The sequence below is a fragment of the Schistocerca piceifrons genome, chromosome 5 (assembly GCF_021461385.2).
Source record: "Schistocerca piceifrons isolate TAMUIC-IGC-003096 chromosome 5, iqSchPice1.1, whole genome shotgun sequence".
Lineage (NCBI taxonomy): Eukaryota > Metazoa > Arthropoda > Insecta > Orthoptera > Acrididae > Schistocerca > Schistocerca piceifrons.
Genome location: NC_060142.1, coordinates 89810569 through 89837957, shown reverse-complemented (window position 1 = coordinate 89837957; position 27389 = coordinate 89810569).

The window sequence follows — 27389 nt, the reverse complement described above, 5'->3', positions numbered from 1 at the left end:
CACACCATTACAGAGCCTCCACCAGCTTGAACAGCCCCTGCTGACATGCAGGGCCGATGGGTTCATGAGGTTATCTCCATACTCGTACACGTCCATCCGCTCGATACAATTTGAAACGAGACTCGTCCGACTAGGCAACATGTTTCCAGTCATCAACAGTGCAATGTCCATGTTGACGGGCACAGACGAGGCATAAAGCTTTGCGTCGTGTAGTCATCAAGGGTACACACACGAGTGGGCCTTCGGCTCGGAAAACCCATATCTATTATGTTTCATTCAATAATTCGCACGATGACACTTGTTGATGGCCCAGCATTGAAACCTGCAGCAATTTGCGGAAAGGTTGCTCTTCTGTCACGATGAACGATTTTCCTCAGTCGTCGTTGGTCCGGTTCTTGCAGCGAAGTCTGAGATTTAATGTTTTACCGGATTCCTGATATTCACGGTACACCCGTGAAATGGTCGTACGGAAAAATCCCCACTTCATCGCTACTACGGAGATGCTGTGACCTATCACTTGTGCCCCGACTACAACACCACGTCAAACTAACTTAAATCTCGATAACTTGCCATTGTAGCAACACTAACCCATCTAAGAACTGCGCCAGGCACTTTTTGTCGACCGCAGCGCCGTATTCTGCCTGTTTACGTATCTCTGGATTTGAATACGAATGCCTACAGAAGTTTCTTTGGGGCTTCAGTATATCAGGGTATATAACCAATTTTAAGTGCAATACGGATGAGGTGGTTTAGGCTTGCAGGGCGCGCAGTAAGGTTGAATCGAGAAATTATGGAAAGTTAACAGTTAAGATGTGGCGCAGAGGTAAGATAGTGCACAAGTATTCAGGGGTGTTCAGATCTCTATCCCGCCATCCAGATATAATTTTTCCATAATTTTCCTAAATTGCTTCAGGTATGTGCTGGTACGGATCTTTTGGAGGTCCACGGGCAATTGCCTTAGCATCCTACTCCACACCGAAATTGTGCATTTCCTTGCCACGGACCGGCAGGTTCTGACTGGAAAGTTGCGTGTGCAGGAATATGTCGTATGGGTTCTGCAGAACCGCGGAGAGCACAGAGTCAGGAATGCTTATCAAACAGGAACATTTCTTATCAGGCCTGTTTCACGTCTTCCATAGAGTACGTCTATGGTAGTGGCTGAGGTGGCAGCCGTGGCTAAGAAGACAGCGATTGACGTCTCCAGTGACTTTAGCGGACAGCGACCTTGCTGACTGATGTCGCATTTTCAGCTTGATGACCTAGGGCCAGACCAGGCGGTGGCGAGTAAACATGGAGCTCTGCGATTCTGTTAGGAAGTGTGCACTTCCCACGTCGAACCCAGGACCCTCAGACTGGCTGCTTTTAATAGTTTCCACAACGAAATTATGCCTCGAAATCTAGCGGAAGACCCAAAGAGTTTCTAGTCTTAAGTAAAGTACACCAACGGCAAGTCCCCAGTCAATACTTCCACTGCGCTATAGCAGTGGTAATGTTACCGATGTCAAAGCCACTAGAGCGCAGTCGCTAAACACGGTTTTCCGTAATTCTTTTACCAAAGAAGAAATAGTAAATATTCCACTTCGAACCAAGAACAGTTGCTAACATGAGTAACCAAGAGGTAGAAATACTGAGTGTAGTTAAGCAGGTTAAATCACTTAATAAAGTCAAGTCTTCCGGCTCACATTGTATACCAGTTAGGTTCCAGAGTATGCTGATACAATAGCTCCATAGTTAGTAATCGTAAACAACCGTTAACTCGACGAAAGATCGGTATCTAAGACTGGAAATTTGCACGCATAATATCAATACTCAAGAAAGGAAATAGGGCTAATCCGCTGAATTACGGTCCCATACAATTACAGTTGACATGGAGGAGGATATTGAATCCTATACTGGGTTCAAATATGATGAGCAACCTTAAGGAAAACAATCTTGACAAATAGTCAGCAGGGATTCAGATGACATCTAGCTGTTTATTTCACGAAATAATGAGTGCTATCGACATGGGATTTTAAGTGGATTCCATATTTCTAGATTTCCAGAAGGCTTTTGGCAACGTTTCTCACAAGCAACCTCGAATCAGATTGCGTGCCTACGAAGTATCATCTGAATTGTGCTACGGGATTCGTGATTTGCTGTCAGAGAAGTCACAGTTCGCAGTAATTAACGGAAAGTCATTGAGTAAAACAGAAGTGAGTTCTGGCGTTTCCCAAGGTAGTGTTGTAGACCCTCTGCTGTTCCCAATCTATATAAACGATTTAGAAGAGAATCTGAGCAGCTCTCTTAGAATATCTGCAGATCATGCTCTCATTTACCATTTCGTAAAGCCATCAGATGATGAAGACTAATTAAAAAATGATTTAGAAAAGTAATCTGCATGTTGCGAAAAATGGCACTAAATTGTAAATAACGAAAAGGTGAGGTGATCCACATGAATACAAAGAGTGATCCGCAAAATTTTAGTTACAAGATAAATCACACGAATCTATAGGCTGTGAAGTCAATTAAATACATAGCGAACTGCAATTACGAATTAACGATTAAATAGATAATGTTGTGAGAAAGCTAACCAAAGACTGCGATTTATTGGAAGAATACTTAGAAGATGTAACAGGCTACTGAGGAGACTACCTACTCTGCGCTTGTCCGTACTCTACTGCATTACTTCTGGACGTTATGGGATCCGCATCAGATTGGACTGAAGAAGCACAGCACAGCGAACAAGTTCGAAGACGGGCAGCTCGTTTTGTGTTGCTGCAAAATAGGGCAGAGAGTGTCACGCGTATAATAAGTGTATTGTGGTGCAGAAATTAATACAAAAATGTTTCCCTTTGTGGCAGGATCTTTTTACGAATTTTCAGTCACCAACTTTCTCCTCCGCCGGCCACTGTGGCCGAGCCGTTCTAGGCGCTTCAGTCCAGAATCGCGCTGCTGCTACGGTCGCAGGTTCGAATCCTGCCTCGGGCATGAATGTGTGTGACGTCGTTAGGTTAGTTAGGTTTAAGTGGTTCTATGTCAAGGGGACTGATGACTTCAGATTTTAAGTCCCATAGTGCTTAGAGTCATTTGAACCATTTTTGAACTTTCTCCTCCGAAGGTAAAAGTATTTTGTGCGCGTCCACTTACATAGAGAGAACCGATTATCGTACTAAAATAAGAAAAATCACTACTTGCGCAGGAAGATACAATCGCTGTTCGAGGGTGGAAGGGTAAAGAAGTAACTTAAATGTGGTTCGATGAACCTGTTGGTTCAAATGGCTCTGAGCACTATGGGTCTCAACTGCTGTGGTCATCAGTCCCCTAGAACTTAGAACTACTTAAACCTAACTAACCTAAGGACATCACACACATCCATGCCCGAGGCAGGATTCGAACCTGCGACCGTAGCAGTCTCACGGTTCCGGACTGCGCGCCTAGAACCGCGAGACCACCGCGGCCGGCGATGAACCTGTTGCCAATCACTTAATAATGGACTGCAGAATAATCATGTAAATGCAGATGTAGATGTAGACTGGGAGGTCAAGCTTCGGCAGATCCAGTATGAAGGCCAGAACCATCAGGGCTAGCTGCTGGCTCTTACAGCTGTGGCTTCACCTAACTAGTGACACTACTAGATGAGTAATAGCTTAGCTGTACTCCCGATCGATGACTGGAGTCGAGACTGCACCGGAGAAAAGCTCGGCCTCGGTGGAGTCGTGCTACTGGTTGAGTTCCAGTCGGTTATGTTACGACAAGTGGTGAAGCCCCGTCGCATACTTTGCGGTGGAAACGACGGGTTGTGGTGCTCCATGTAGCAACATAGACAATCACTGAGGATAGAACAGTGAACTGCAGGATGCCGCACAGTACTTCCGCAGGGCCTCTTCGCAGAGTTGCGTCCGTGGCTGGGTAGCATATCACTTGGCTGGTCGTGAAGGACTGCCTGCAGCTCAGGTCCTAACAGTCCCGAATGCCACGTTAAACTCTAATCTTCCTAGTTATTTTATTTTTATTATAAGAAGTGGTGCAAAAAGAAAACCCTCCCTAACATAAAAAACATATGGCTCAAAGTAAAGAAACTGCATTAATATGAATGATATCTATTGAGTGTGTACTTCTCTCTACATGCGTTGACATAGTCAAACTATAAAGCAAATTCTGACATGGCCGAAAAAGAAAAAGAAAAAAGCCGCTCAGAGTTCGAACTCGTGCAGTAAGGCGTTCATTTTAGCATTCTACAAAGGGATCTGTTAGAAAACACGATAGCACTCGTCAGTTATCTGACTGAAGTGTGCGTCGAATTTTGCATCAGGACTTGCAATTTCATCCGTACAAGATGGTCGTTGTTCAACTGTTTGAACGTGATTACGATAATTATGCGTGGTTGTGTGAAAAAATACTTGAAAATATGCCTGAAAATGTTGTGGTCCTTTGCAGTGATGAAACACACAGATTCACTTATCGGGATGCGTTATTCGTCAACATTTCGGAAACTGGAGTGGACAGACCCACCGTGTACTTCGTGAAATACCAGTAAACAACGATCTTGTTACTGTATGGCGCACGGTTAGGGGAGTTGGGATTATCTGTCACTACTTTTAAGAAGAGGATGGAGCTACTGCGCCACTAAACTCTCGACGATACACTCACATGAAAAAAAAAAACTTCTTCAGCAAGACTCGGTGCGCTGCAGATTAATCAGTAATGGTTTCAGCTGAACGGAGTTACCGCTCACACGTCTCGTATTTCTCTCCAAGTAGTGAGACACGTGTTTCTCGGGTGCTTAATTTCTTCACATCTCGTCTGATACTGTACGTTCGAGTTTTTTCTATGTGGGCATATTGAGGACTTTTCCAGGCCTGAGAAATGCAATTCAGGAACAAACTGGTCTTATTCCTCAAAAGACACTAGCTAGAACGATGTAGAATTTCTGATGTCGCATTCAACAACGTACTGGTAGTGGAGAACGTTCCTTGAGTCGTTCACAGATGAAAAAGTCCCACTGTGTAGATATCATTCATGTTAATATAATTTCTTTACTTTGATCCATCTATTTTTTATCTGAACTTTAACTTAGGAAGGATGTTTTGCCGCACCCTGTACATGTGTAAAACGGGACAATTCGATGTAAGAGACCAGGGAGGAATGGAAAGCTATTGCAGTAGGAAAAATCTCCATACACAGCACTGGAGTGTACTCCTAGCTAGACGACGGCAACCTAAACTTACAGGGGGACTGTCGCCGAGATGTGAATTAATAACATAGAAGTTGGAAGCACCAAGGCGATCGACAGGATGATGAGGTGTTACGAATGAAGAAAACGTGCCGATTTAGTGCCTCGTGATCCTAAAAGGACGTAACGACTCAAATAAATAAATAAAGAGGTATTCGTTCTAAGATAACGTCACAGTATTTGTGACACAGAAATGAAATTCTGTGGTTGGATGGAAGTATTGGGGACAGTTACTGCCTTCGGAGTTTAGATGTTTAAATATACCAAATTAAGCTCTGATCATTTGTGAACGACAGAATATCGTCCTGATGAGGGCACATGATTAGAAAGATTTACTTCAGGAAGGAAGATTTGGATTTACCCTTCTGTCGACTACTATATGATTGGAGATGGAAAAGCCCGAAAGGCATAGAATGAGGAAAGAAGTGAGCTGTACCCTTCATAAATGTACCATTTCAGCTCCAGCCTCAGTTGAAAATAACGTAAAACCTAAATATGAATGTCTTGACACGATTTGGACCCAGTTACTCCCAGTGCCGAAATCACTTCTACGTACGACATAATAGGTATTAAACATCAGACCTCTGGATTTCGAGTTAACACCCACTTGGGCACCAATCCATAAGATGAGTTATACTGTGTGTAAAATGGCACACAATTCGAGTCGATTTTTTCACACTTTCTTGTCGTAAAATTTTTGACGCTGGTGGGAAGCCAGTAGTCATTCTCACAGAAGTGAAGCTGCGTAATTACTGATAGTGGTGTAGGCTGTCAGAAAATAATTTTGTATATTTCCACCGTGAAAGGAAAGTGAAACGCAATCACGTAATCCTCTCATCTAGCCGTTAATGCGGCTCTGGAGTGAAGTTCTGAATAGCTAGACGTCAGTTGCCTCTTGACAGAACACTGCAAGTACTTGAGAAATTCTCCCCTTTCCGCGGGAATGACTCAGTATTAAAAGCACTCTTTAAATTACTTTACGTACGTCTACTTACAAAAGGCCCTCCTTGTACTAATTGTTTGGCGTTCTGAGAATCGTTAATTAACATTTCTTCAGTCTTGGGAAGGAGCAAAGGGAGAGAGCGAGAGAGAGAGAGAGAGAGAGAGAGAGAGAGAGAGAAACGTGAAATAAGACTGAAAGGAAAAGACGTCAGGCGTTCATTTGGAAAGAGTTTGCGAGGGCACAGCCCAGACAATTATAAAACGCTTTTATCCTGCACGGTGGAGCTGTGCAGCGGTCGTGGCAGAAACTAATGAACAGTCACCGGGAGCACCAACGCTGCGACGCAAAAATTCCCCGCCGGCGCGGTGTGATTGTGTTGCGGCTTTGCGCAATTAGAGCTGGCCCAGATGCGCCGCCGACTGCAGGCGGTAAATACCTGGACGGGAGGAATTACGGTGCTGCGACGACTTAAAAATTTTAATACCACTGCTGCTCGTGGCGTGTCGCTCCCGCACGCCGGGGTAACGAGAATTTAGTGGAGTCCGCACAAAATTATCGCCGCCGCTTAAGAAATAGCTGCACAAACTGCGCCTGCATAACACATGTGGCGGGGAAACAGACATTGATATAGGTCCTAGCGTGCCCGCACAGCACGTTCCACCAGCCAAAGCAGTACTCGGGACTACAAGACGCTGCTCTATGCTCATGACTACTTTCTCCTTATTTTCACCGGTTAGTTTTACTCTAAGATGAGGGTGTATCATTGGAATAATGTTTCTGACTTGCTTTTGTACCCAGAGGATTGAGTTCTTATAGTTTTATGCTTATTCGCCATAGATATCTCGCAACAACTGACTGAAATTTTTTCAGCTTTCCGTATCTGATGGCCCCTCTGCACTAGAAAACCCAACGTATAATTTTTAACCCAAATGTTTTTTTTCTAAAAATGAAAGTTAAAATTGCTACACCAAGAAGAAATGCAGATAATAAACGGGTATTCATTGGACAAATATATTATACTAGAACTGACATGTGATTACATTTTCACGCAATTTGGGTACATAGATCCTGAGAAACCAGTACCCAGAACAACCACCTCTGGCCGTAGTAACGGCCTAGGTACACCTGGGCATTGAGTCAAACAGAGCTTGGATGGCGTGTACAGGTACAGCTGCCCATGCAGCTTCAACACTATACCACAATTCATCAAGAGTAGTCACTGGCGTATTGTGACGAACCAGTTGCTCGGCCACCATTGACCAGACGTTTTCAATTGTTGAGAGATCTGGAGGATGTGCTGGCCAGGGCAGCAGTCGAATGAAGGGTATAGCCACAGGTCGTAACACATCTGAAACGTAACGTACACTGTTCAAAGTGCCGTCAGTGCGAACAAGAGGTGACCGAGACGTGTAACCAAGGGCACCCCATACCATCACGCTGGGTAATACGCATATATGGCGATGACCAATACACGCTTCCAATGTGCGTTCACCGCCATGTCGCCAAACACGGATGCGACCATTATGATGCTGTAAACAGAACCTGGATTCATCCGAAAAAATGACGTTTCGCCATTCGTAGACCCAGGTTCGTCGTTGAGTACACCACCGCAGGCACTCCTGTCTGTGATGCAGCGTCAAGGGTAACCACAGCCATGGTCTCCGAGCTGATAGTCCATGCTGCTGAAAACGTCGTCGAACTGTTCGTGAAGATGGTTGTTGTCTTGCAAACGTCCACATTTGTTGACTCAGGGATCGAGACGTGGCTACACGATCCGTTCACAGCCATGCGGGTAAGATACCTGTCATCTCGACTTCTAGTGATACGAGGCCGTTGAGATTCAGCACCTCGTTCCGTATTACCCTCCTGAACCCACAGATTCCATATTCTGCTAACAGTCATTGGATCTCGACCAACGCGAGCGGCAATGTCGCGATTCGATAAACCGCAATCGCGATAGGCTACAATCCGACCTTTATTGAAGTAGAAAACGTGATGGTACGCATTTCTCCTCCTTACACGAGGCATGACAACAACGTTTCACCAGGCAACGCCGGTCAACAGGTGTTTGTATATGAGAAATCGATTGGAAACTTTCCTTATGTCAGCACGTTGTAGGTGTCGCCACCGGCTCCAACCTTGTGTGAATGCTCTGAAAAGCTAATCATTTGCCTATCACAGCATCTTCTTCCTGTCCGTTAAATTGCTCGTCTGTAGCACATCATCTTCGTGATGTAGCAATGTTAATGGCCAGTAGTGTAATTACGCACTTTTTTTATTTGTGCTGGTAATTGTAATTGTCTTTCGCTCCTATTGCTCGATCTATAGATCGAAGAAGCAATAATGGAAATAAAAGAAAGGGGATTAAAATTCAAGGTGAAAGGATATCAACAATACGATTCGCTGATGAGGTCGGTGTCCTGAGCGAAAATGAAGAACAATTTCATGATCTGCTGAATGGAATGAATAGTCTAATGAGTGCATAATGTGGTCTGAGAGTAGATTGAAGAAAGACGAAAGTAATGAGAAGTAGCAGAAATTAGAACAGCAAGAAACTTAACATCAGGATTGTTGGTCACGAAGTAGATGAAGTTAAGGAATTCTACTACCTACGCAGCAAAATAACCAGTGATAGGCGGAGCAAGAACATCGAAAGCAGGCTAGAACTGGCAAACAGGGCATGCCTGGGCAAGATGAGCCTACTAGTATCAAATATAGGCCTTAATTTGAGGTGGTAGTGGTGGTACTGGTGGTGATTGTGGTGGTAAGTTCCTATTGGTCCAAACTGCTGAGGTCATCGGTCCCTAGGCTTACACACTACTTAATCTAACTGAAACTAACTTACGCTAAGGACTACACACACACTCATGCCCGAGGGAGGACTCGAACCTCCGACGGGGTGAGCTGCTCGAACCGTGGCAAGGCGCCTAAGTCCGGGCTGCTACGCCGCGCGGCTGAATTTGAAGAAATTATTGAGAATGTACGCTTTGGAGTACAGCACTGTATGGAAGTGAAACACGGACTGTCCGAAAACTCGAACAGAAGAGAATCGAAGAGTTTGAGATGTGGTGCTAGAGACGACTGTTGAAAAATAGGTGGACTGATAAGGGAAGAAATGAGGAGGTTCTGCACAGAATTGGAGAGAAAAGGGATATGAGGAAAAAAAACTTACAAGGAGAAAGGACAGGATGATAGAACATCTGTTAGGACATCAAGGAATGACTTCCATGGTACTAGAGGGATTTGTAGAGGGCAAAAACTGTAGGGGAAGACAGAGATTGGAACACATTCAGAAAATAATTGAGGACGTATGTCGCAAATGATACACTGAGATGAAGAGGTTGGCACAGGAGAGGAATTCGTCGCGGGCCCCATCAAGTCAGCCAGGAGACTGATAACTCAAAAAAAGAAAAATTATAACTGTACTCGTAATAATTACTCAAGGTCTACATAAGAGAACGACAAGAACACTCAAAATATGAGAATGCTTTGCAATATTTTTGGTATGTGTTATTTCTAGTTCGATACAGGAGGACGCCGTGAGGCTATAATCAGGTTGGGTTAAGTAAACAATAAATGAATAATAAATAAACAATCAAATAAATAAGGTTTGGAAGAGCATCATTATTGTCACTTTCTAAAAAAATCTCTAATAAGCAGTATTTAATTGCTTTAATTTCGAATAAATATGATCTTTTCTTCTGTTTTGTATTAAAAAATGCCATTTGCTCTGGTGGAGGTAATTGTATGTATGTGCGTGACAGAGGGAGAGACGTCACGCTATAGATAAGCTGCCACACTAACTTATTAGGAGAGACGGAAAGTAGGTACGTGGAAAAAAAAAAAGCCATGAGCGAATTACGTCGTATCATGATTCGTTTCATTTGCTTCACTGGGCACAAGTTCACACCATCATATTTAGCTTAGCTACTACTCCGAGCATGACAAGCATATCCGTAAGGTTTAAAAGTGGTTCATTCGATTCTATGATGTCCTCGTGGGTCATGAAACTGGATTTGTATTCGTTCAGCAAGGCAATGCACCATCCCTGTTCATTGGAATTATACCAAGGAATCATGATATTGGCTCTATTCAAGAACATTTACAGAGCTTTCATGTAAATGAAGAAGGTAGATGCTTTGACGTTTCAAAAGAAATGGGGCTTCATGTTTCGACAAGGAAGAAACATGTCAATCCACACAACAAACAGACCAGGTTCCCCACTTCATTATCGCTCCCATCCAATAAGTTCCTGCCTTAACATATGTGCCTATTATCCAACCCCTTCCACCCCTCCACTCTGTATTTACACAGAATGAAATTTTTAAAATTTGAAAAGTTTTAAAAATTATTTGAAGAAGTTACGTACATAATACCTCGATCTCTACCTACAGGTACCTTTAGTATTGTTGACAACGAATCGAACATTTCTCCAATGAACACTGCTCCGTCGTTCACTGTTCCATTGCCAATGAAATGGTGCAGAGTCTCGAATTACCGGAATGCAGCGCAGTGTGCGCTGATATGAAACTTCCTGGCAGATTAAAACTGTGTGCCGGACCGAGACTCGAACTCGGGATCGACAGTTTTAATCTGACAGGAAGTTTCAGTCTCGAATTAAATGACGTATGTGCCGCCTTGTTCCTGCCACAAGCAGCGTCATACTGTTCATCCAAAAACGTCTGTTTCCCGTAGGACATCCCGTTTTTACTTGTCAGATGTTATACATTCTCTGTATGATTCTTTGTCACCTCTTTTTATCTGTTGACAGTTGGAATCTGACCACTGACTAGTGGAAACTGGTTATGGCATTGTGAAATGCTCCTGTGATTGTGCCGCAAAAAGAGTAACTAACATTGTATCAAGAATTTTTCTGTGAATGCTTCAGGAAGAACTCCTCATGGGCACATCTTCCATAATGTAGAGAGCGAAATAGCGACCAGTTTGGTGAACTGCGGATCGTTGTTGCACAGTAATGCAAGCTCCCCACCGTTGCCTCCGTCTTTTGCGTCCGCTGCCACGATGAGACACAGCCATCATCTCTGGTGGTATTAGTTAGCAGCCGCTAAAGTAATTGTGGACTAAACAGGTATGCTTTTGGCTCATTTTGCCTTTCACTTCCGCACTTTCCAACATATTCTGTCGTGGGGAGCGAAAGGGGTTGTCAATGAGCGGAAATATCACTTTGAACGCGGCGAATAAAAATCGCGTATTAAGTGGTGGTAAACGAGTACCCGAGTGTTTCATCGGATTTTAGGCTCCAGTGGTTCCGGAAACACTCGCCGCCCATTTCGCGCCAGAGCGCACGTTGGCGGGTCGGTCGGATGGCCGAATTAATTACGGGCGCACGCGAGTGCCGCGCGCCGATTGGACAGCCGCCCAGCAACACTTGCCGCGGGGGTTCCCCTCCGGTACGTAGTCGCAATAATGCAACTCGCTGCCACTTGGGGCGCCACAGAGCCGGACGTAATACATACGGTGGGTCGCAAAGTGGGGTTAACCAGGACAGAGCGCCGAGGCGAACGGCGCGTGACAACGAAGCGGCCAGCCAATGAGAGAACACACACACACACACACACACACACACACACACACGTAGGGCCTCTGCGGAGCGACCGCAGCCCGTTGATAGCCGCGCGTCCCTTTGCTGTGGCCACGCGCGCTGGCTAACAGTTAACCGAGATTTATCAGCGCTGTAAAATTCGGCGATTAACTTCGGCGCTCGGTGCTTTGTCCACGATGCAGTATCGACAAGGGGAACCTGGCGCTGCTGGTCGTGTTTTAATTCTAGACAGGCGGTGGCCATCTGCAGCAGAGTTAGAGAGATGACAGATTCATTACGTTCCGTGATACGTTCTGTCATTTAAGTTAAAAATTGGAAAAAAGGGTGATAGGATCCGAGGCCCCACTAACGCTTTAGTTTTTTTATGAAGACGTCACTGATAAGCTGAAGTAAATGTACGCTTGTTCTTCGGTTCAGATCTCATATAATGGAGTCCCTTTGTAAACATACCATTACACTGCCGCGCCTGAGCGCTCGTCCTACACGGTGCTGCCGACGCCGCAACCGGTTTCCAGCGTCCGCTGGATGGGGGCTTGCGTCCAGTCTGGAGACGATTGGCCATTCTTTCCATAATCCTTCAAATGGGTTGCCTACTAGGCTGTTTTATGGGCTCGTGACTTTCCCATAACGATAGGTGTTTCCCAGAATTTTGTAGAGAACTGTTGTTAGCAGGAGCATGAAATATCCGATGTCTGCATTCAGCTCCTGAGGCTAAACTGATGAAAGGCCTGAGTGTCGAATCATTATTGTGGAATTGTGGAACAATTTGGAGCTAACGAAAGAGTGTCGGTGGCCCTTATGGGTGTTGGAGCCACGGGCTCTCTGGAGCAGAGGTACTCTGGAGCAGAGAGATTGGAATTCTGTGATCCACGAAGCTTCACGGAGTACTGTTCCCAATGTGGAACAATGAGAAATTTGACAAGGACATTCGTTTTCTGTGCTACCCGTCATAGATATGAACACTTGCACTGGCTGTGACACAGAGGTCACTGGAACAAATAGGCAGATCCTGTGGGTTAATGGCAGAGCTAGCGAAGTGAACAACTAGCCAGAGACGAAGCCCAGAGCATAGCAGAAGCCGTCGTAAGCGTGTGTAAACAGTGCGGGGAGCAATAGAAATCGAGAAAAGTGAATACAAGCAACGAAAACCATCCATATCGCTAATGGAGGGCCTTAATACGCTTCTGCAATAAAAGGTGAATGGACCTGCGTGACAAAACTAATTTTCGTTTGTAAGTTACTAATAAGGTAACATTCATATTTCGTTTATAATCATGTACAATAACCTCTGAATATTGCGCCAACAATGGTTCAAATGGCTCTGAGCACTATGGGACTCAACTGCTGAGGTCATTAGTCCCCTAGAACTTAGAACTAGTTAAACCTAACTAACCTAAGGACATCACAAACATTCATGCTCGAGGCAGGATTCGAACCTGCGACCGTAGCGGTCTTGCGGTTCCAGACTGTAGCGCCTTTAACCGCACGGCCACTTCGGCCGGCGTGCGTCAACAATGTTTAATCATAACTGATACGCCCGCTAAACCCGCTGGGCAGAACAGGTAATAGAACTGTGGAAAGGGGCCAAGATTGAGGTCAGCTTCTGCTTCTAATTGTCATTTATTATAATTTAATAATATTTACAACCAAAGCGGCACATAGCCGGATCTTTACCGAATGCAACTCTTTCACGGCTGAAGGCCTCCAAACAAGAAATCTTAACAAATCAACAAAATAAAAATCCAATTAAGATAGCAATAAAATAACTAAAAAATCATATGCAAAGTGTAATACCAATGGCTGAGGGCCGCAATTAAACTATAGAATTTTAAAATATATTACCATAATCTTTTAAAGGCAGAAGGCCGCATTGTTTAAGCTTGAAACATAAATTTAAAAATTAATTTTGCAAAATTTTAAAGAAAATAAAACAATAACCATAAGACTAAAATTTTAAGTAGCTGACAACAGATAATTAAACACCGGTAGTACTCAGAGAGCCTCCAGTGAGGTCGGTCTGCCCTCCTTCACTTACGCGAGACAGGTGGTGAGCCCAACTATACTTGATCCGTCCTGAACCCAACCACGGGACAGCCACGGACCGACCGACACACAATTTGCTTGCCACCACTCGGTACATGGGATTTCAAAAAATGGTTCAAATGGCTCTGAGCACTATGGGACTCAACATCTGAGGTCATCAGTCCCCTAGAACTTAGAACTACTTAAACTTAACTAACCTAAGGACATCACACACATCCATGCCCGAGGCAGGATTCGAACCTGCGACCGTAGCAATCACGCAGTTCCGGACTTAAGTGCCTAGAACCACACGGCCACTGCGGCCGGCTGGGAATTCAAACAGAAAATCTCGCCAACAGCAATCGAACAGCTCCACACACGCTCCGACACTGCACAGGGACCACCAGCGGACCCAGCCGGCTGCACCACGCGGAGATATCTTCCTTGGTCCGCAGCAACCGACCGATTGCCCGCTAGCCCGTCCGCGACTGCTGCTCCCTCCGTCGCGACTGCACTGCTGGTGCGTCTCCCACTCACTTCCAGACACACGACGGCGGAAATACCGGTTCGGACCCAACCATTCAGAGGAAACACGCCCACTGGCTAAACGACATCCCTGCACCAGGAAAGGACCGATCCAAGTTCCACAAGATGGTAATTGAACGGGCCCAGAAGCGCTCAGAGAACCAGTTACACGTAGCCCGATGAGACGACCGACCTCTCAGAGGCAGTACGCAAACAACATTTAAAATAACTTGTCAAAGGAAATAACGCGAACTACACACACAACCTGACAAACACTTGCACGAAGACCTGAACGACATCTAACAGTAACTAAGCACGCACGAAGACAAATCGGGAGTCGATGCACACACACACACACACACACACACACACACAGCCGACTCATTAACGGTCGGCGAGCCAAAACGCGTCGTCCGGTTGGACGTCCGTCCAACGATCCACCAAGACCGTGACGCGGCTCAAGTGGTGCGTGTCGGCAGTGGCCGAGCGAGCCATGTAGACGCAGACCTCACTGCTGCTCCAACCCGTCTGCACTAGTGCCGCATTGCAACTCCCCGAGTGGCAGGTTCGGACTGCGCTCCAGACGCATTCAAACTGACTGGCCGACCCGAAATCGCGACCCGCACTGCCGACGAACTGCCAATCCGAATTCAACTGCCTCCGACAGACAACGACCGGGAAGTAATAAGAGCAGAGCAAAGGTACTACAAGAGGAGATATATCGATACGCGGTGCTGACGCCGCTCATTGCCAGGCAAAGCAGCAAGTCGGTGATAGTAGTAATTTAAATTAACGTAGTAATGTGGAAGTACGTAAAAATAAATAAATAAATAAATAAAGCAGGGTGTAAAATAGATGATGTCGGGAACATGAGCCGCGCACGGCTCAATAACATTTCATGATCAACTTTTACAAAACGTTAAAGTAACTAGAAACAGCTCATCACTTTGTGCGTCATCGACTTCGCGCTGTTAGTGGAGGAGCCAAATTGTTTGGCTGAATAGGTTGTAGTGTTGTTTTTGGAGTATAATTAAATTTATGAGGGTGTCATTGGCTTTCTGAATTTTTAAAATAAATGGTTCTCAGTTTAAAAATGAGAAAAAATAGTAGTCTGACCGAAGAGAGTGACCGATAGCTTTAGGCGCGCACACAATGCATCACATCACTTCATCGTACATTTTGCAATTTTAAGTGCATAATAAAAAACAGCCGGCAACCCCTTAAACCAGAGGCTTCATTGTTTCAGTACGAGAGAACCTTAGTCTGTTTCTTGGTAGTTCCATTAAAGCATCACACCAAAACCAGTGGCCCCAAGATCTACGTGTTGCCTCCTTTCTTTGATACGGGATAGCAGTGCCTGAGTTGTGAACAAGTACGCTACAGAGTTCCTTCCGACAGGCACAAACACTGCAATTTCGTATTTATCGGCGTTTGCGCTGCCTGATACGCTTTCAGCACTTTTATAGATGACGTCGCGATGGCAGAATTAGTTTTGAGTTTTATTCGTGCAGGGGGTTTTTATAGCTTGATCTATGTGTTTGTCCTTTTTCGTGTGTTGAGTCTGGCCTTTGGCCTACGATTTTAGACTGGGGTTTTTATTGCGTTTCTTGGTGGTTGGCTTTTTCTTTTTTGTTTCTATGGTCGGCTAACCACTGTAACACTCGGTGTGATTTTAATTCCTTTTGTCTGGTCTCTGTCTGTGTCTTTCTTGTCCTGTGTCCTCTCTTGGCATCTCCATTGTTTGTTTTTATTCCTTGTGGGTGTTTCAAGTTCATGGAAAAAAGGGACCGATGGCCCTAGTAGTCTGGCCCCTTCAATCCCGCAAGCCAACCAACCAACCCTGTACGGGAGTAGCATTAGTAGGATGTATGAGTACAGATATGAAGCGGTTACGGCGACCGCTCGCTAAAGCGGGAAATCCGGGTTTGAGTCCCGGATCGGCAGAAATTTTCAATGTCATTCCATCAGACAGCTGGAGGTGGTTCAATTCGCAATTGCGAATACATTTCGTGTTCTTGCTGCGAGGGCGAGATCGCTTCAAGTTTTAGAAATTCTATGTGTTGCTCTGAAGCGTCAGGACACGACCAGATCCCTTACGCGTCCTTCTGTTCCGGCAGAAATTGAGGCTGTTACGTGCCGTATGAGGTAACACAGAGAGGGTAATAGCTCTCTCAATGATGACTGACTCTCCCACCTCACATTTAGTACAGATGGTTTTTGGGAGGATCGCTGTAAGACATACACTGTCTGATCAAGAGAATCCGCACACCGCTGTGTAATACGGAATTGACCACCAGATGTCACGAGAGGCGTAGTCGCCAGCATAAAAGCATGGGGTGGGGGGAGGGGGGGGGGGACCACTGTGCTGTCAGCAAGGAAGCAGTACCAGTAGAATGGATCATTCTGGAGAGCTCAGTGACTTCGAACGGGTTTGGTCGTTCGATGTCACCGGAGCAATAAATCCATCAGCCACATCTCAAACTTCTAAAGCTGGGCAAGCCGACTGTTGGTGACGTGACCGTGAATTGGAAATGTCGGGGAACAACCACGGCTAAAGCAAGACCAGGCAGATCCCAAGTACTCACAGACAGAGTGTTCGTTGACTATTGTGGAGCGTGGATGTAAAAGAAGCATGAAACCAGCGGAAGAATGAGTCGTTAGTTTCCAAAGTGCCAACAGCAGTCCACCTAGCACAATGAATGTGGGTAAGGGGGTTAAAATGAATGGGACACTATGGTTGAGGAGCTCATCGGAAGACAGTCAGTGCTATCCCACATTTGGAGGTGGACGCCACTGGACGGTGGGTGAGTGGTAAAGATTAACGACTCGCACTACATTCCTTAGCAGTTCGATGGGAAACGCGTGGAGAAGCTTACCTCACAAGCTGTGGAGTGTGTAATCTCCGCCCTCCTTCCTGATTCCACTTATTACCCATAATAAGCAAAGTCCTTCATAAAAATTTTGAGAGGAGCGAAGATTACAAAAAACTTTCTAGTTTACTTAGCTTTTCGTGTAGAGTTGACTCCAGTTCTTCTTTTCTAGTGGTCTGCTTGTTGAAGCTGAAATTCTCACATTTTAGGTCCTCATGGTTGAATTGATCTAAATAAATTTGAAGATCGTTCTTGCAGAATTTTTGTGGTTGCGTTAACGAATTTTGTCAGTCCGCAGCTCGTGGTCTTGCGGTAGCGTTCTCGCTTCCTGCGCACGGGGTTCCGGGTTCGATTCCCGGCGCGATCAGGGATTTTCTCTGCCTCGTGATGACTGGGTGTTGTGTGTTCATCATCATTTCATCTTCATTGACTCGCAAGTCGCCGAAGTGGCGTCAACTAAAAAGGACTTGCAATACGGCGGCCGAACTTCCCCGCATGGGGCCTCCCGGCCAACAATGCCATACTATCATTTCATTCTTTTTTTTGTATTTTTGTCAAATTTTAGTATGTCGTACAGTCTTTTGAGTTTTCACGTTAACAAAGCCGAAATTACATTGTTCGCCCAAAGTACAAAAATACGTCCGATCACATCAGAGGCATTCTTACTACTGCTTCACTCTGCAGTAATAACCATATTCCAATGAGTTTACAATTTTTCTTGACAAATGAATTTCTATGAATTCCGATTATTGTTTCAAAAATAAATCCAGGAATAAACATAAGAAAAGTACTAGATTGCATAATTAACAACAGAAATTTTAAGTGTGCCAAATAATTCGTAATTTCAAATGTTTCTAAAGAAAAACAGTTAATCGTACATTCAGAGCTAGTGTTTATCGATTGTGACATCGAAAATAATTCATTTTCATAAATTTTAGCTTGAAATACGAGTATAACATACTGTGTATAAAATTACATTAAAGTTTACAGAAAAGCAACTGAGATAATACTGGCCTGTCCGAAATTCGAAAAAGTAATACTGGTATCTACAAGTACTGTTGAGAAAAATGCTAGAGGAGGAGGTCCCGTCACAAGTGCCAACATCGAAGTATGGAAGTGGTGACGTCACAGTATGGGGGCGTTTTTCTTGGTTAAAGTTTGGTCACCCTTTGGCATCTATGCTTAGGAAAATGTGGAAGGTTATGAACAAATTACACAGTATTGCGTACTTCGTCTAGCAGAGGAACAACGACTCTTTCAGTGTGACAATGCATCCTGTCACGATGCGACATCTGTGAGGCAATAGTTTGTGGACAATAACATTCCTGATATGGATTCGCCTCTCCAGAGTCCCAAACAGTGCCCTATAGAATACTTTCAGGTGAGTTAGAACGCCGATTTGCTCCAGACCTCAGCGTCCAAGATCACTACCTCCTCTGGTTTCAACTATTCCCCCACAGACATTCAGACACCTCACTAAACGTGTCCCCAGCAGAGGCGAAGGGAGAACACACACCATATTGACGTCCGCTAATGAGTGTCCCGATACTTTTGATCAGATAGGATGTATCATATGAGTCGTTTTTGGAACACCTGCCCTTTATTTCTAATTAGAGACGGACGTGGAAAAGAAGACACAGAAAAGGCACGTAACTGGAAACGGCGGATCAAGTTCTGAGCGCCAGGCGACAGATTAGCCCGCTTAACCCTGCCTCGGCCGCCTCCAGGTCTGGCAGAGCGGCGCTAAGCTAAGCGGAGGGAAGTGGAAGTGGGCTGGAGCAGGGGGTGGGGTGGTTCCAGGCGAGACAGCAGGGCGGCTGGTCCAGGTGGGCCGTCCTGGAGCCCTCAGCGGTGATCGATACGCGCAATTTGGCGCCCCACGCCTGTCATTACGACGGTGGCGGTTGGCCGGTAAGGGGGGGGGGGAGAGAGGGAGAGGGGGTGGCGCAGACCGGCGGCAAACTGAGGCCGGCCGCAGGGGCCGACTTTCCCCCGCCACAGCCGGAGGCAGCTCGCCGTCTCGGCTGAGGAGGCGAACATCTCATTGCCCGCTCCCTCTAAAATGGTACGCGCCCACACCACGCGAGTCTGGCTGCGCGAAACAGTTGCGCGTTGCTGTTTCGCGGGACATCTGCCTCTGCCTTTTATTTACACAGAAAAAGGTGTTAAAATGGTAAGAACCAGGCGCCTAACATAATATCAGTTTTTTTCGACGCCAGTTTAACCGGACTGTTAAAACTGTTCAGAACAACTGGTTTCTGAAATAACGGATCTTCCGTTTTTAATTCCTTTTATTTCCTGTAATAACGTTTGCAACGTATGGGGTGTTTATTGTAAAATTATCGATATATTGTAAAATATCTATTGGTGGTCTGAGTCGACCTTGAGTTGCAATCTGACTTAAGTTGGCTCTGTTTAAACATGCGGTTATGCCCCTAGTATCATTTGCATCGAAATTATCATTACAGTCTAATTATTTTGGTGATCAATAATGCGGTGATTAGCATATGATACCAAATTAATATTTATTCAGAAAACAGGATGAGCAATATTTCTAGCATACCATGACAATCCAATACACTCACTAACCTAACTAGCCTATCATTGGCACAATGTATCCTCTTTTCCTAACTACTTAAGTCAACACTGAAAGCCGGCCGGTGTGGCCGTGCGGTTCTAGGCGCTTCAGTCTGGAACCGCGTGACCACTACGGTCGCAGGTTCGAATCCTGCCTCGGGCATGGATGTGTGTGATGTCCTTAGGTTAGTTACGTTTAAGTAGTTCTAACTTCTAGGGGACTGATGACCACAGATGTTAAGTCCAATAGTGCTCAGAGCCATTTGAACCATTTTTCGACTCAAGTGCGCGGCAGCAAAGGTACACTTCAGATTGCATATGAACACCACAAGTTAGTACAAATCAGTTTCTCTCCTCAGAGGATGGTTCAAATGGCTCTGAGCAGTATGGGACTTAACATCTGAGGTCATCAGTCCCTAGAACTTAGAACTACTTGAACGTAACTAACCTAAGGACATCACACACATCCATACCCGAGGCAGGATTCGAACCTGCGACCGTAGCAGTCGCGCGGTTCCGGACTGAAGCGCCTAGAACCACTCGGCCATCAAGGCCGGCTTCTCCTCAGGGGAACAGATAATGCTACGTGTGTGGAGTCGTACGCTCTACACTATTCAGACTTGGAGAGTAACCACTGGACTCAATGCCGGTAACTTCTCCAACCTACTTCTCTCCACGCTCTCCAAGCAGGGCAGCCAGACACCGCGACTGCTCTCCTCCACAGCCGTCCCCAGAGTCCTCCTTCAGAGTTTTTGCAAACCTGGCCATTCTTCGCCTCATGGATCCGTGCGTGTTGGTGGCCAATCAAGACACAGACTTCCACGTATCCATGCGCGTTTGTACCCAACTACGACACAGAATTCTCCCGTGGTTACTGTTACCGCCAAACGTTTAATATGTATTTCTACGCGCTCTGCGCCAATCCCGTCACAGTCTTCCGCAAATTATCCACTGTGGCGTGAAATCGTCTTTCTCTCTTACGCATATAGCTCCTTCTCACTTCTTGTTGTGATGGCCCAGCCTCTCCCAACGTCTTTGGTGGTCTGAAGTGCCAGCCGACAAAGGGGTCCGGCCGCGGCCATCCCGTTAGTTTGACATGACACACACACAACTTCCTTTTCTGTGTCCATTCTCTCCTACCGGTTTATTATTCGGTGTATTAGTACTGATTTAGCATCATGTAAGGTGCAAAATCTGCTACCTTACACGTTGACTTCCTCAGTTTCAGGATACATGGAATCACAATATTAAATAGGCAAATAAAAGCTAACTTCAGTCTTTTACCGAAAAGTGAAAATTGGTTGACTACTACATAAAGTCACCAGAATTCTTCTAATGATTCTAAGTTTTTGAAATTCTGCTCAAAAGTCCTGTTGTAGTAGGGACTCATACCACTATTTGGACATTAAGAATAGTCAGTACTAAAGAGTGGAAACTGAGATTGAATAACTCTGTTTTTCGAGTTAATTTGTCCAGTTGCAAGAGCAAAAATCAGAGAAAGGCAAACTGTGTGTACACACTGGCAGCATACCAGTTCCTTTCTATTTTTGTTGCAAACTACGAACGCAGTGTTAAGTAATTTTTCTCCGTGAACACTGAAGCGCCAAAGAAACTGGTAAAGACATGCTTATTCAAATACAGGCATATGATAACTGGCAGAATATAGCGCTGCGGTCGGCAACGCCTAAAGAAGATAACAACAGTCTGGCGCAGTTATTAGATCGGTTAATGCTGCTAGAATGGCAGGTTATCAAGATTTAAGTGAGTTAGAACGTGGTGTTGTAGTCGGCGCACGAGCGATGGGACACAATATCTCCGAGGTAGCGATGAAGAGCGAATTTTCCCGTACTACAACTTCACGACTGTACCGTGGATATCAAGAATACGGTAAAATATCAAATCTCCGACATCGCTGCTGCTGGAAAGTGATACTGCAACAACAGGACCAACGACGACTGAAGAGAATTGTTCAACGTGACAGAAGTGCAACCCTCTCGTAAAATGCTGCAGATTTCAATGCTGGGCCATCAACAAGTGTCAGCGTGCGAACAATTCAACGTAGCACCATTGATGTGGACTTTCGGAGCCGAAGGCCCACTCGTGTACCCTTGATGACTGCACGACATAAAGCTTTACACCTCGCCTGGGCCCGTCAACACCGACATAGGACTGTTGATGACTGGAACATGTTGCTTGGTTGGACGATTCTCGTTTCAAGTTGTATCGAGAGGATGGTATGGAGATAAACTCATGAATCCATGGACCCTGTCTGTCAGCAGGGGACTGTTCAAGCTGAGGGAGGCTCTGTAATGGTATGGGGCGAGTGCAGCTGAAGTGATATGGGACCCCTGATACGTCTAGATACGACTCTGACAGGTGACACGTACGTAAGCATCCTGTCTGATCACCTGCGTGCATTCATGTCCATTGTGCATTCCGACGGACTTGTACATGTTCAGCAGGACAATGCCACACCCCAAACGTTCAGAATTGCTACAGAGTGGCTCCAGGAACACTCTTATGGCTTTAAACACTTCCGCTGGCCCCGGAAACTCCCCGGATCTGAACATTATTGAGCATATTTGGTATGCCTTGCAAGGTGCTGTTCAAAAGAGATCTCCACCCAGTCGTATTCTTACGGATTTATGAACAAGGCTGCAGGATTCATGGTGTCAATTCCCTCCATCACTACTTAAGACATTAGTCGAGTCCATGCCACGTCGTGCTCCAGCACTTCTGCGATACACGTATTAGGCAGGTCTACCTGTTCCTTTGGCTCTTCAGTGTGTTACGCCGCAAGTTTGTTGTCGCTCCTCCCATTTCTAACCTTTTAAAACAAATGGAGCATTGTATTTCACTGATACCGCACTTCGTAAAATACTTCCAGACTAGGGATGGTGCCATCCTGGAATAAAGCTGATACCCGACGTTGACAGCGAGAAACTAGAGACCAGACGGGGAAGTCTTGCACACAACGTGTACACGTGTCGCATCTAATAGGCCACGCCACCTTGTAAGAGATCGATTATAGTCTCAGCGATGCTGCAACAATTCGTTTGCCATTTTGTTTGTCGCTCGTTTCTATCGGCATTGTTATTAAAGTAAAGTTGATCACTTTTTCCCAGTTTCCATGATAGCGCATTATTTCAAAGCAATGCTAATTTAATGAATAAATGTTGCTCGTTCTTTAAAAATGTCACTTTAAAAACAGATAACTTAAGTACTGCTGCTATAGCTAATTAATGTTTCGGTTTTTTATGTTGTCATTTGTAAACAAAAAAACGCCTGTTATACCCAAGCCCAAACAAATACCTAAAAATACCGGTTATTCACAGCTAAAATTCCGGTCTTGGTTGTAATGGGTCGATTTTCCCATCTCTACTGCCGGCTGTTGCTCAGTTATAGGCGATACACAAACAGGACAGATCACTTGAAAAATAATTACACTGAGGTGTAACGCGATGCAATGTTGGCAGCTGCCGCCGTCAGGTGTGACGGGAATGCGATATTCTTTGTCGACAGCTGATTTTCATTGACCAATGACTGATCTATGTGACAGACTACCCTTTTTGTAGCCCTGAATTTAAACTCGTGACCTGGCCTAACCACAAGTATACAATGTGCTACGTATCCGAGAAGACGGCGGTCAGCTACCCTCAGCATAACTATTAATCGAGGTAATTCTGCTCACAGCGATTAAAGCTAACTTCTAAGAGTGAACTCAAGACAATCACATTTCAGTTTCAGAGCTCAAAGCAAACTGTATTTTTTCCACTTTCACTGCTTACCCGAAACTATCCTCACACGGGCTACACGAACAGAGGCTCTACCAACCGATGAACAGTACTGGTTGGCATTCTGATACAGCTTATAGGCGACACAGACACCTCACGTAGAAATGAAGCGGTCTGTTTAAAAGTAAGGAAAAATATTCTAGGGTATATGCCTCCACCGACTGAAAGCTGCGTTCTCCAAAAGAGGGTAGATACCACTCATTTCAGAGTCGCTGGAACTTGCCGACGTGGATGAGCAGCTGGGAGCTATAAGTAGTTCCGTAACATTATCTTCGAGAAGACCTTCATTAGTCTAGGCTTCGTCAATGACTCGCTTCGTGTGCATCACAACGGACTTCCATTCTATTTCGGTGACATTTTCCAGGCCCTGATTAGTTAGTTTCTCAACTCCACTAGTATTAAACCTTTTATTTTCACGAGGGACATATGCTTTCACTTGCGACCGCGCAAGATCAGTTGCGTTGAAGCGGCAATGGTAGGGTGGTAGTCCTATGACTATTTTCGCATTTATATGCCATCTTGTCAATAACGTATGTCGGAAATTGTGGCTTATGTAATACTACGAGTTCTAATAATTCTAGTTTTATTCATTATGCAGTAACTTCGTGTAGTCGTAACCATTGATCAACGTCTTCCGTTCGAGCGAAGCGGGTCAGAGCCTTGTCTTTTAAAACTGAATGGTGTGTCGAGAATAATTACTAATTTAATGATTTCTATACGTGGTAACAAAGCATCTTCGAAACAATTTAAAAATGTTTCAGGACTCATTTATGCATGGTTCTCTGACGTTTAATTCGATTTGAAAGCAGTTGATAGCTGGGATCAAAGCCGTGCTAGGTACCAGTACGCAAAAAAATAAAATAAAATAAAATAAAAATAGTAATAATAATAATAATAATAATAATAATAATAACTGTACCACTTTTGGCAGTGAGGAGTACCATACCTTCTCCTTTGTCGTCATGCCAACGTTTCGTAGAAGTATGACCAGCATTCACCCATGTTTCGTCGGTCCAAACAATGTCCTCGAAATTAACTTTTTACCTCAAGCAAAAATCTGCATCGCCACGCGACCATGTCTGTCTGTTCCATCAATATCTTCGGGCCAGAGACTGTATAGGTTGTAGTATTACGACTACCTCGTAATTAAAAGGTTTATAAAATTCATTTTTCCTCTACACAAACTACCTCTGAGAAACCGTGATAAACAGGCTAGATGACTGGTTTCCATATTCAAATTACCTCGAGTATTACTGCAGTGCTTAAAATCTCCATATTAATTTAACATACACGCCTATCAGAATTTACATTACGTGTCCTCAGAAACGTGCAATCGATTTGACGCCCGTGTCCTGGGGAGGCATGGATTGGCAGAACTCAGCTGTGTGTTGAATTGTTGATGGCTTACCTTCTGAATGCTGTCTCTCCTGCGTGCTCTTACTGCATTTCACTTTTTTCAAACATATTACTAAGTGATGGTTGATTTTGGAAAGAGGACCAAAAAGCGAGGTCGTCAGTCCCATTGATTTAGGGAGGGATGGGGAAGGATGTCGACCGTGCCCTTTCAAAGGAATCATCCCGTCATTTGCTTGAAGCGATTTAGGCAAATAACGGAAAACTTGAATCAGCTAAGTGATGACGGTAAGTCTCTCGTTTCTCGCCATTCGTATCGTCTCAAAATGATGATCTGAAACGGAGTGGGACGTTCGAGAAACCTCTTTATTGTTGAAAACTGCGTCAGATCGCGATTTGTGTTGTGTAAGAGGACACGAGGGAAATAAGCACCACTCAATTAAAGAAATTATCCAGCGATAACCGCAGAGATGTAAGTTGGAGCGACCTGGGTAACGTCTCAAATGATTAAGTACCCCTAGCGTCATAAGAAAACAAAATAGAAAAAAGATAGGGAAAAATTAAAATGCAAAGAAAAAGCGGAAAAGTTAGCAAAACCGATCAGTCAAGAGAAGCTTTCCGCTATGTTAAAAATAATAAAAAATTGCATTGGAAATCACTCAGAGGTAAAGATGTACTAACATTTACCTCCTTCACCCAAGACAAAAGGAACTTTTATTGGAAAAAAGAGGCACTAATATACATAATTCCACTTTTGCTGATCATATGTTAATTTCTGATCACAAACTGAAAAAATGGTGAAGGAATTTCCATTTTACATAGGGAAAAGAAATGTCACAGGTTCGACGCATTCGAATAGCTGGAGACTTTCAAGCATATTTTTAAGATCGATGCCTCATCCTCAACGAACAGTTAAAATTACGTAACAAAAATTGTTGCAGTGGCTTTAATCGACTACTTGCAGATTTTTAATACCTTTATTTTTTATGATGTTTTCCTGCCTCTAGTTCTGGCATATCTTTTTTTTTTATTTAATCTCAGATGTGTGCTACTAAAGTTTCCTTCATGCAGATATTTTTCCACTGTGCTGCTGTCTGTGTAAATATTTTACAGTACTCTGTACTCTCTGTAATGTGCATTTTACTAAAGCCCAATAGAGTGCTCTTAGTTGTACATCATTTACGTGAATACTATGTATTTTAAAAAGTACATTAAGCTCTCATCTTTTGAATTTATTTTTATTTAATGGTGTTTAATTCTATTTTATCTGTTATCTCAAATTGGGATATATCACTGCCCGCTCCCGATAGGCGGCGCAAAGTGTGTCTTGTTTTCGTAGCAGCAATGTAAGCCACTGGGCTGCTCAGTCTGCTGTTGTTCTTTGCAAGATGTATATACCAACGGTTGGAACCTTTTAATTTTTGACTTGAGCATGTCTGGTCTAAACTTGGACTATTGCCTACCCGCAGTGTAACTTTAGTAAGTAACCTTTCTACATTTTTCATCTTAGTTAATGATTCTGCCAAACTTATTTTCCTATATATTATTTTACAGGGCTTTTAAATTTTCGTTCTGATGAAGACATCCTTAGAGGTGTCGACATAGGTAAATGTATTAAACAATTATTTGCAATCGGTTGGTTGTGTTATTTCTTCACTGATATCCTATACAATGTATGTTGGACGCTATCTCACAAGGCTGGATAGATGGCCTTTATCAGTGTGACATGGACTTGATATAAAGTTTTCTCAGAGCAAAGTGTCACAGTTATACTTCTACATGAACATACATTGCACTGGCACAAATTTAATGTAACTGTTCGTACTACTACGTAACTACAGACCAAGAAGCATTAGTTCCAGAAGGAGATGAAGAGTTTAATTGAGGCGTCATGAGTTGGGAGGGTATGTAATGTTAATTCAGTGATTACAGTGTCGAGTCAAACAAACAAAGACCTCGGCAGTGCGAGCTACTTATCAATATGACGTTGCAGCCATCTGGCCCGGAAGCATTCCCTGATTTGGTTGGAAAGGGTGTCATAAAGCCGCTGTATCCCCTTCCGAGACAAGCTACACTGCAGCCTCTGGAAATGGACCTTGATATCCTGGATACTGACATCTCACGTCCGAGCTGGTCCCACCACGTTCTATCGGTGACAGAATTTGGGATCTTACTGGCCGCAAGAATACTTCAGTATCACGCAAACGGTTCATGCACACGTGTGCCATGTTGTGGACGAGAACTGTACCTCTGATAAAATGGCACCACCCTACTGTCGCAAGACAGGCAACACATGAGGAAGCAGGATGTCTGTGACATACCGTTATTCCGTCAGATTTCCCTCAGTCACCATCATCTGTGAGCTCAAGTAACACCCATACCATAAAACCAGGAGTAACACCGTTGGCACACTTCAATACTTTGGGAAAACGGAACTTTTTCTAGGGCGCGATTAGTCGTTCAACACAACGCAACGCCATCCATCCATTCTTGTTGGTCACGGCAAAACTCCAAATGCAGCCGTTTGTGT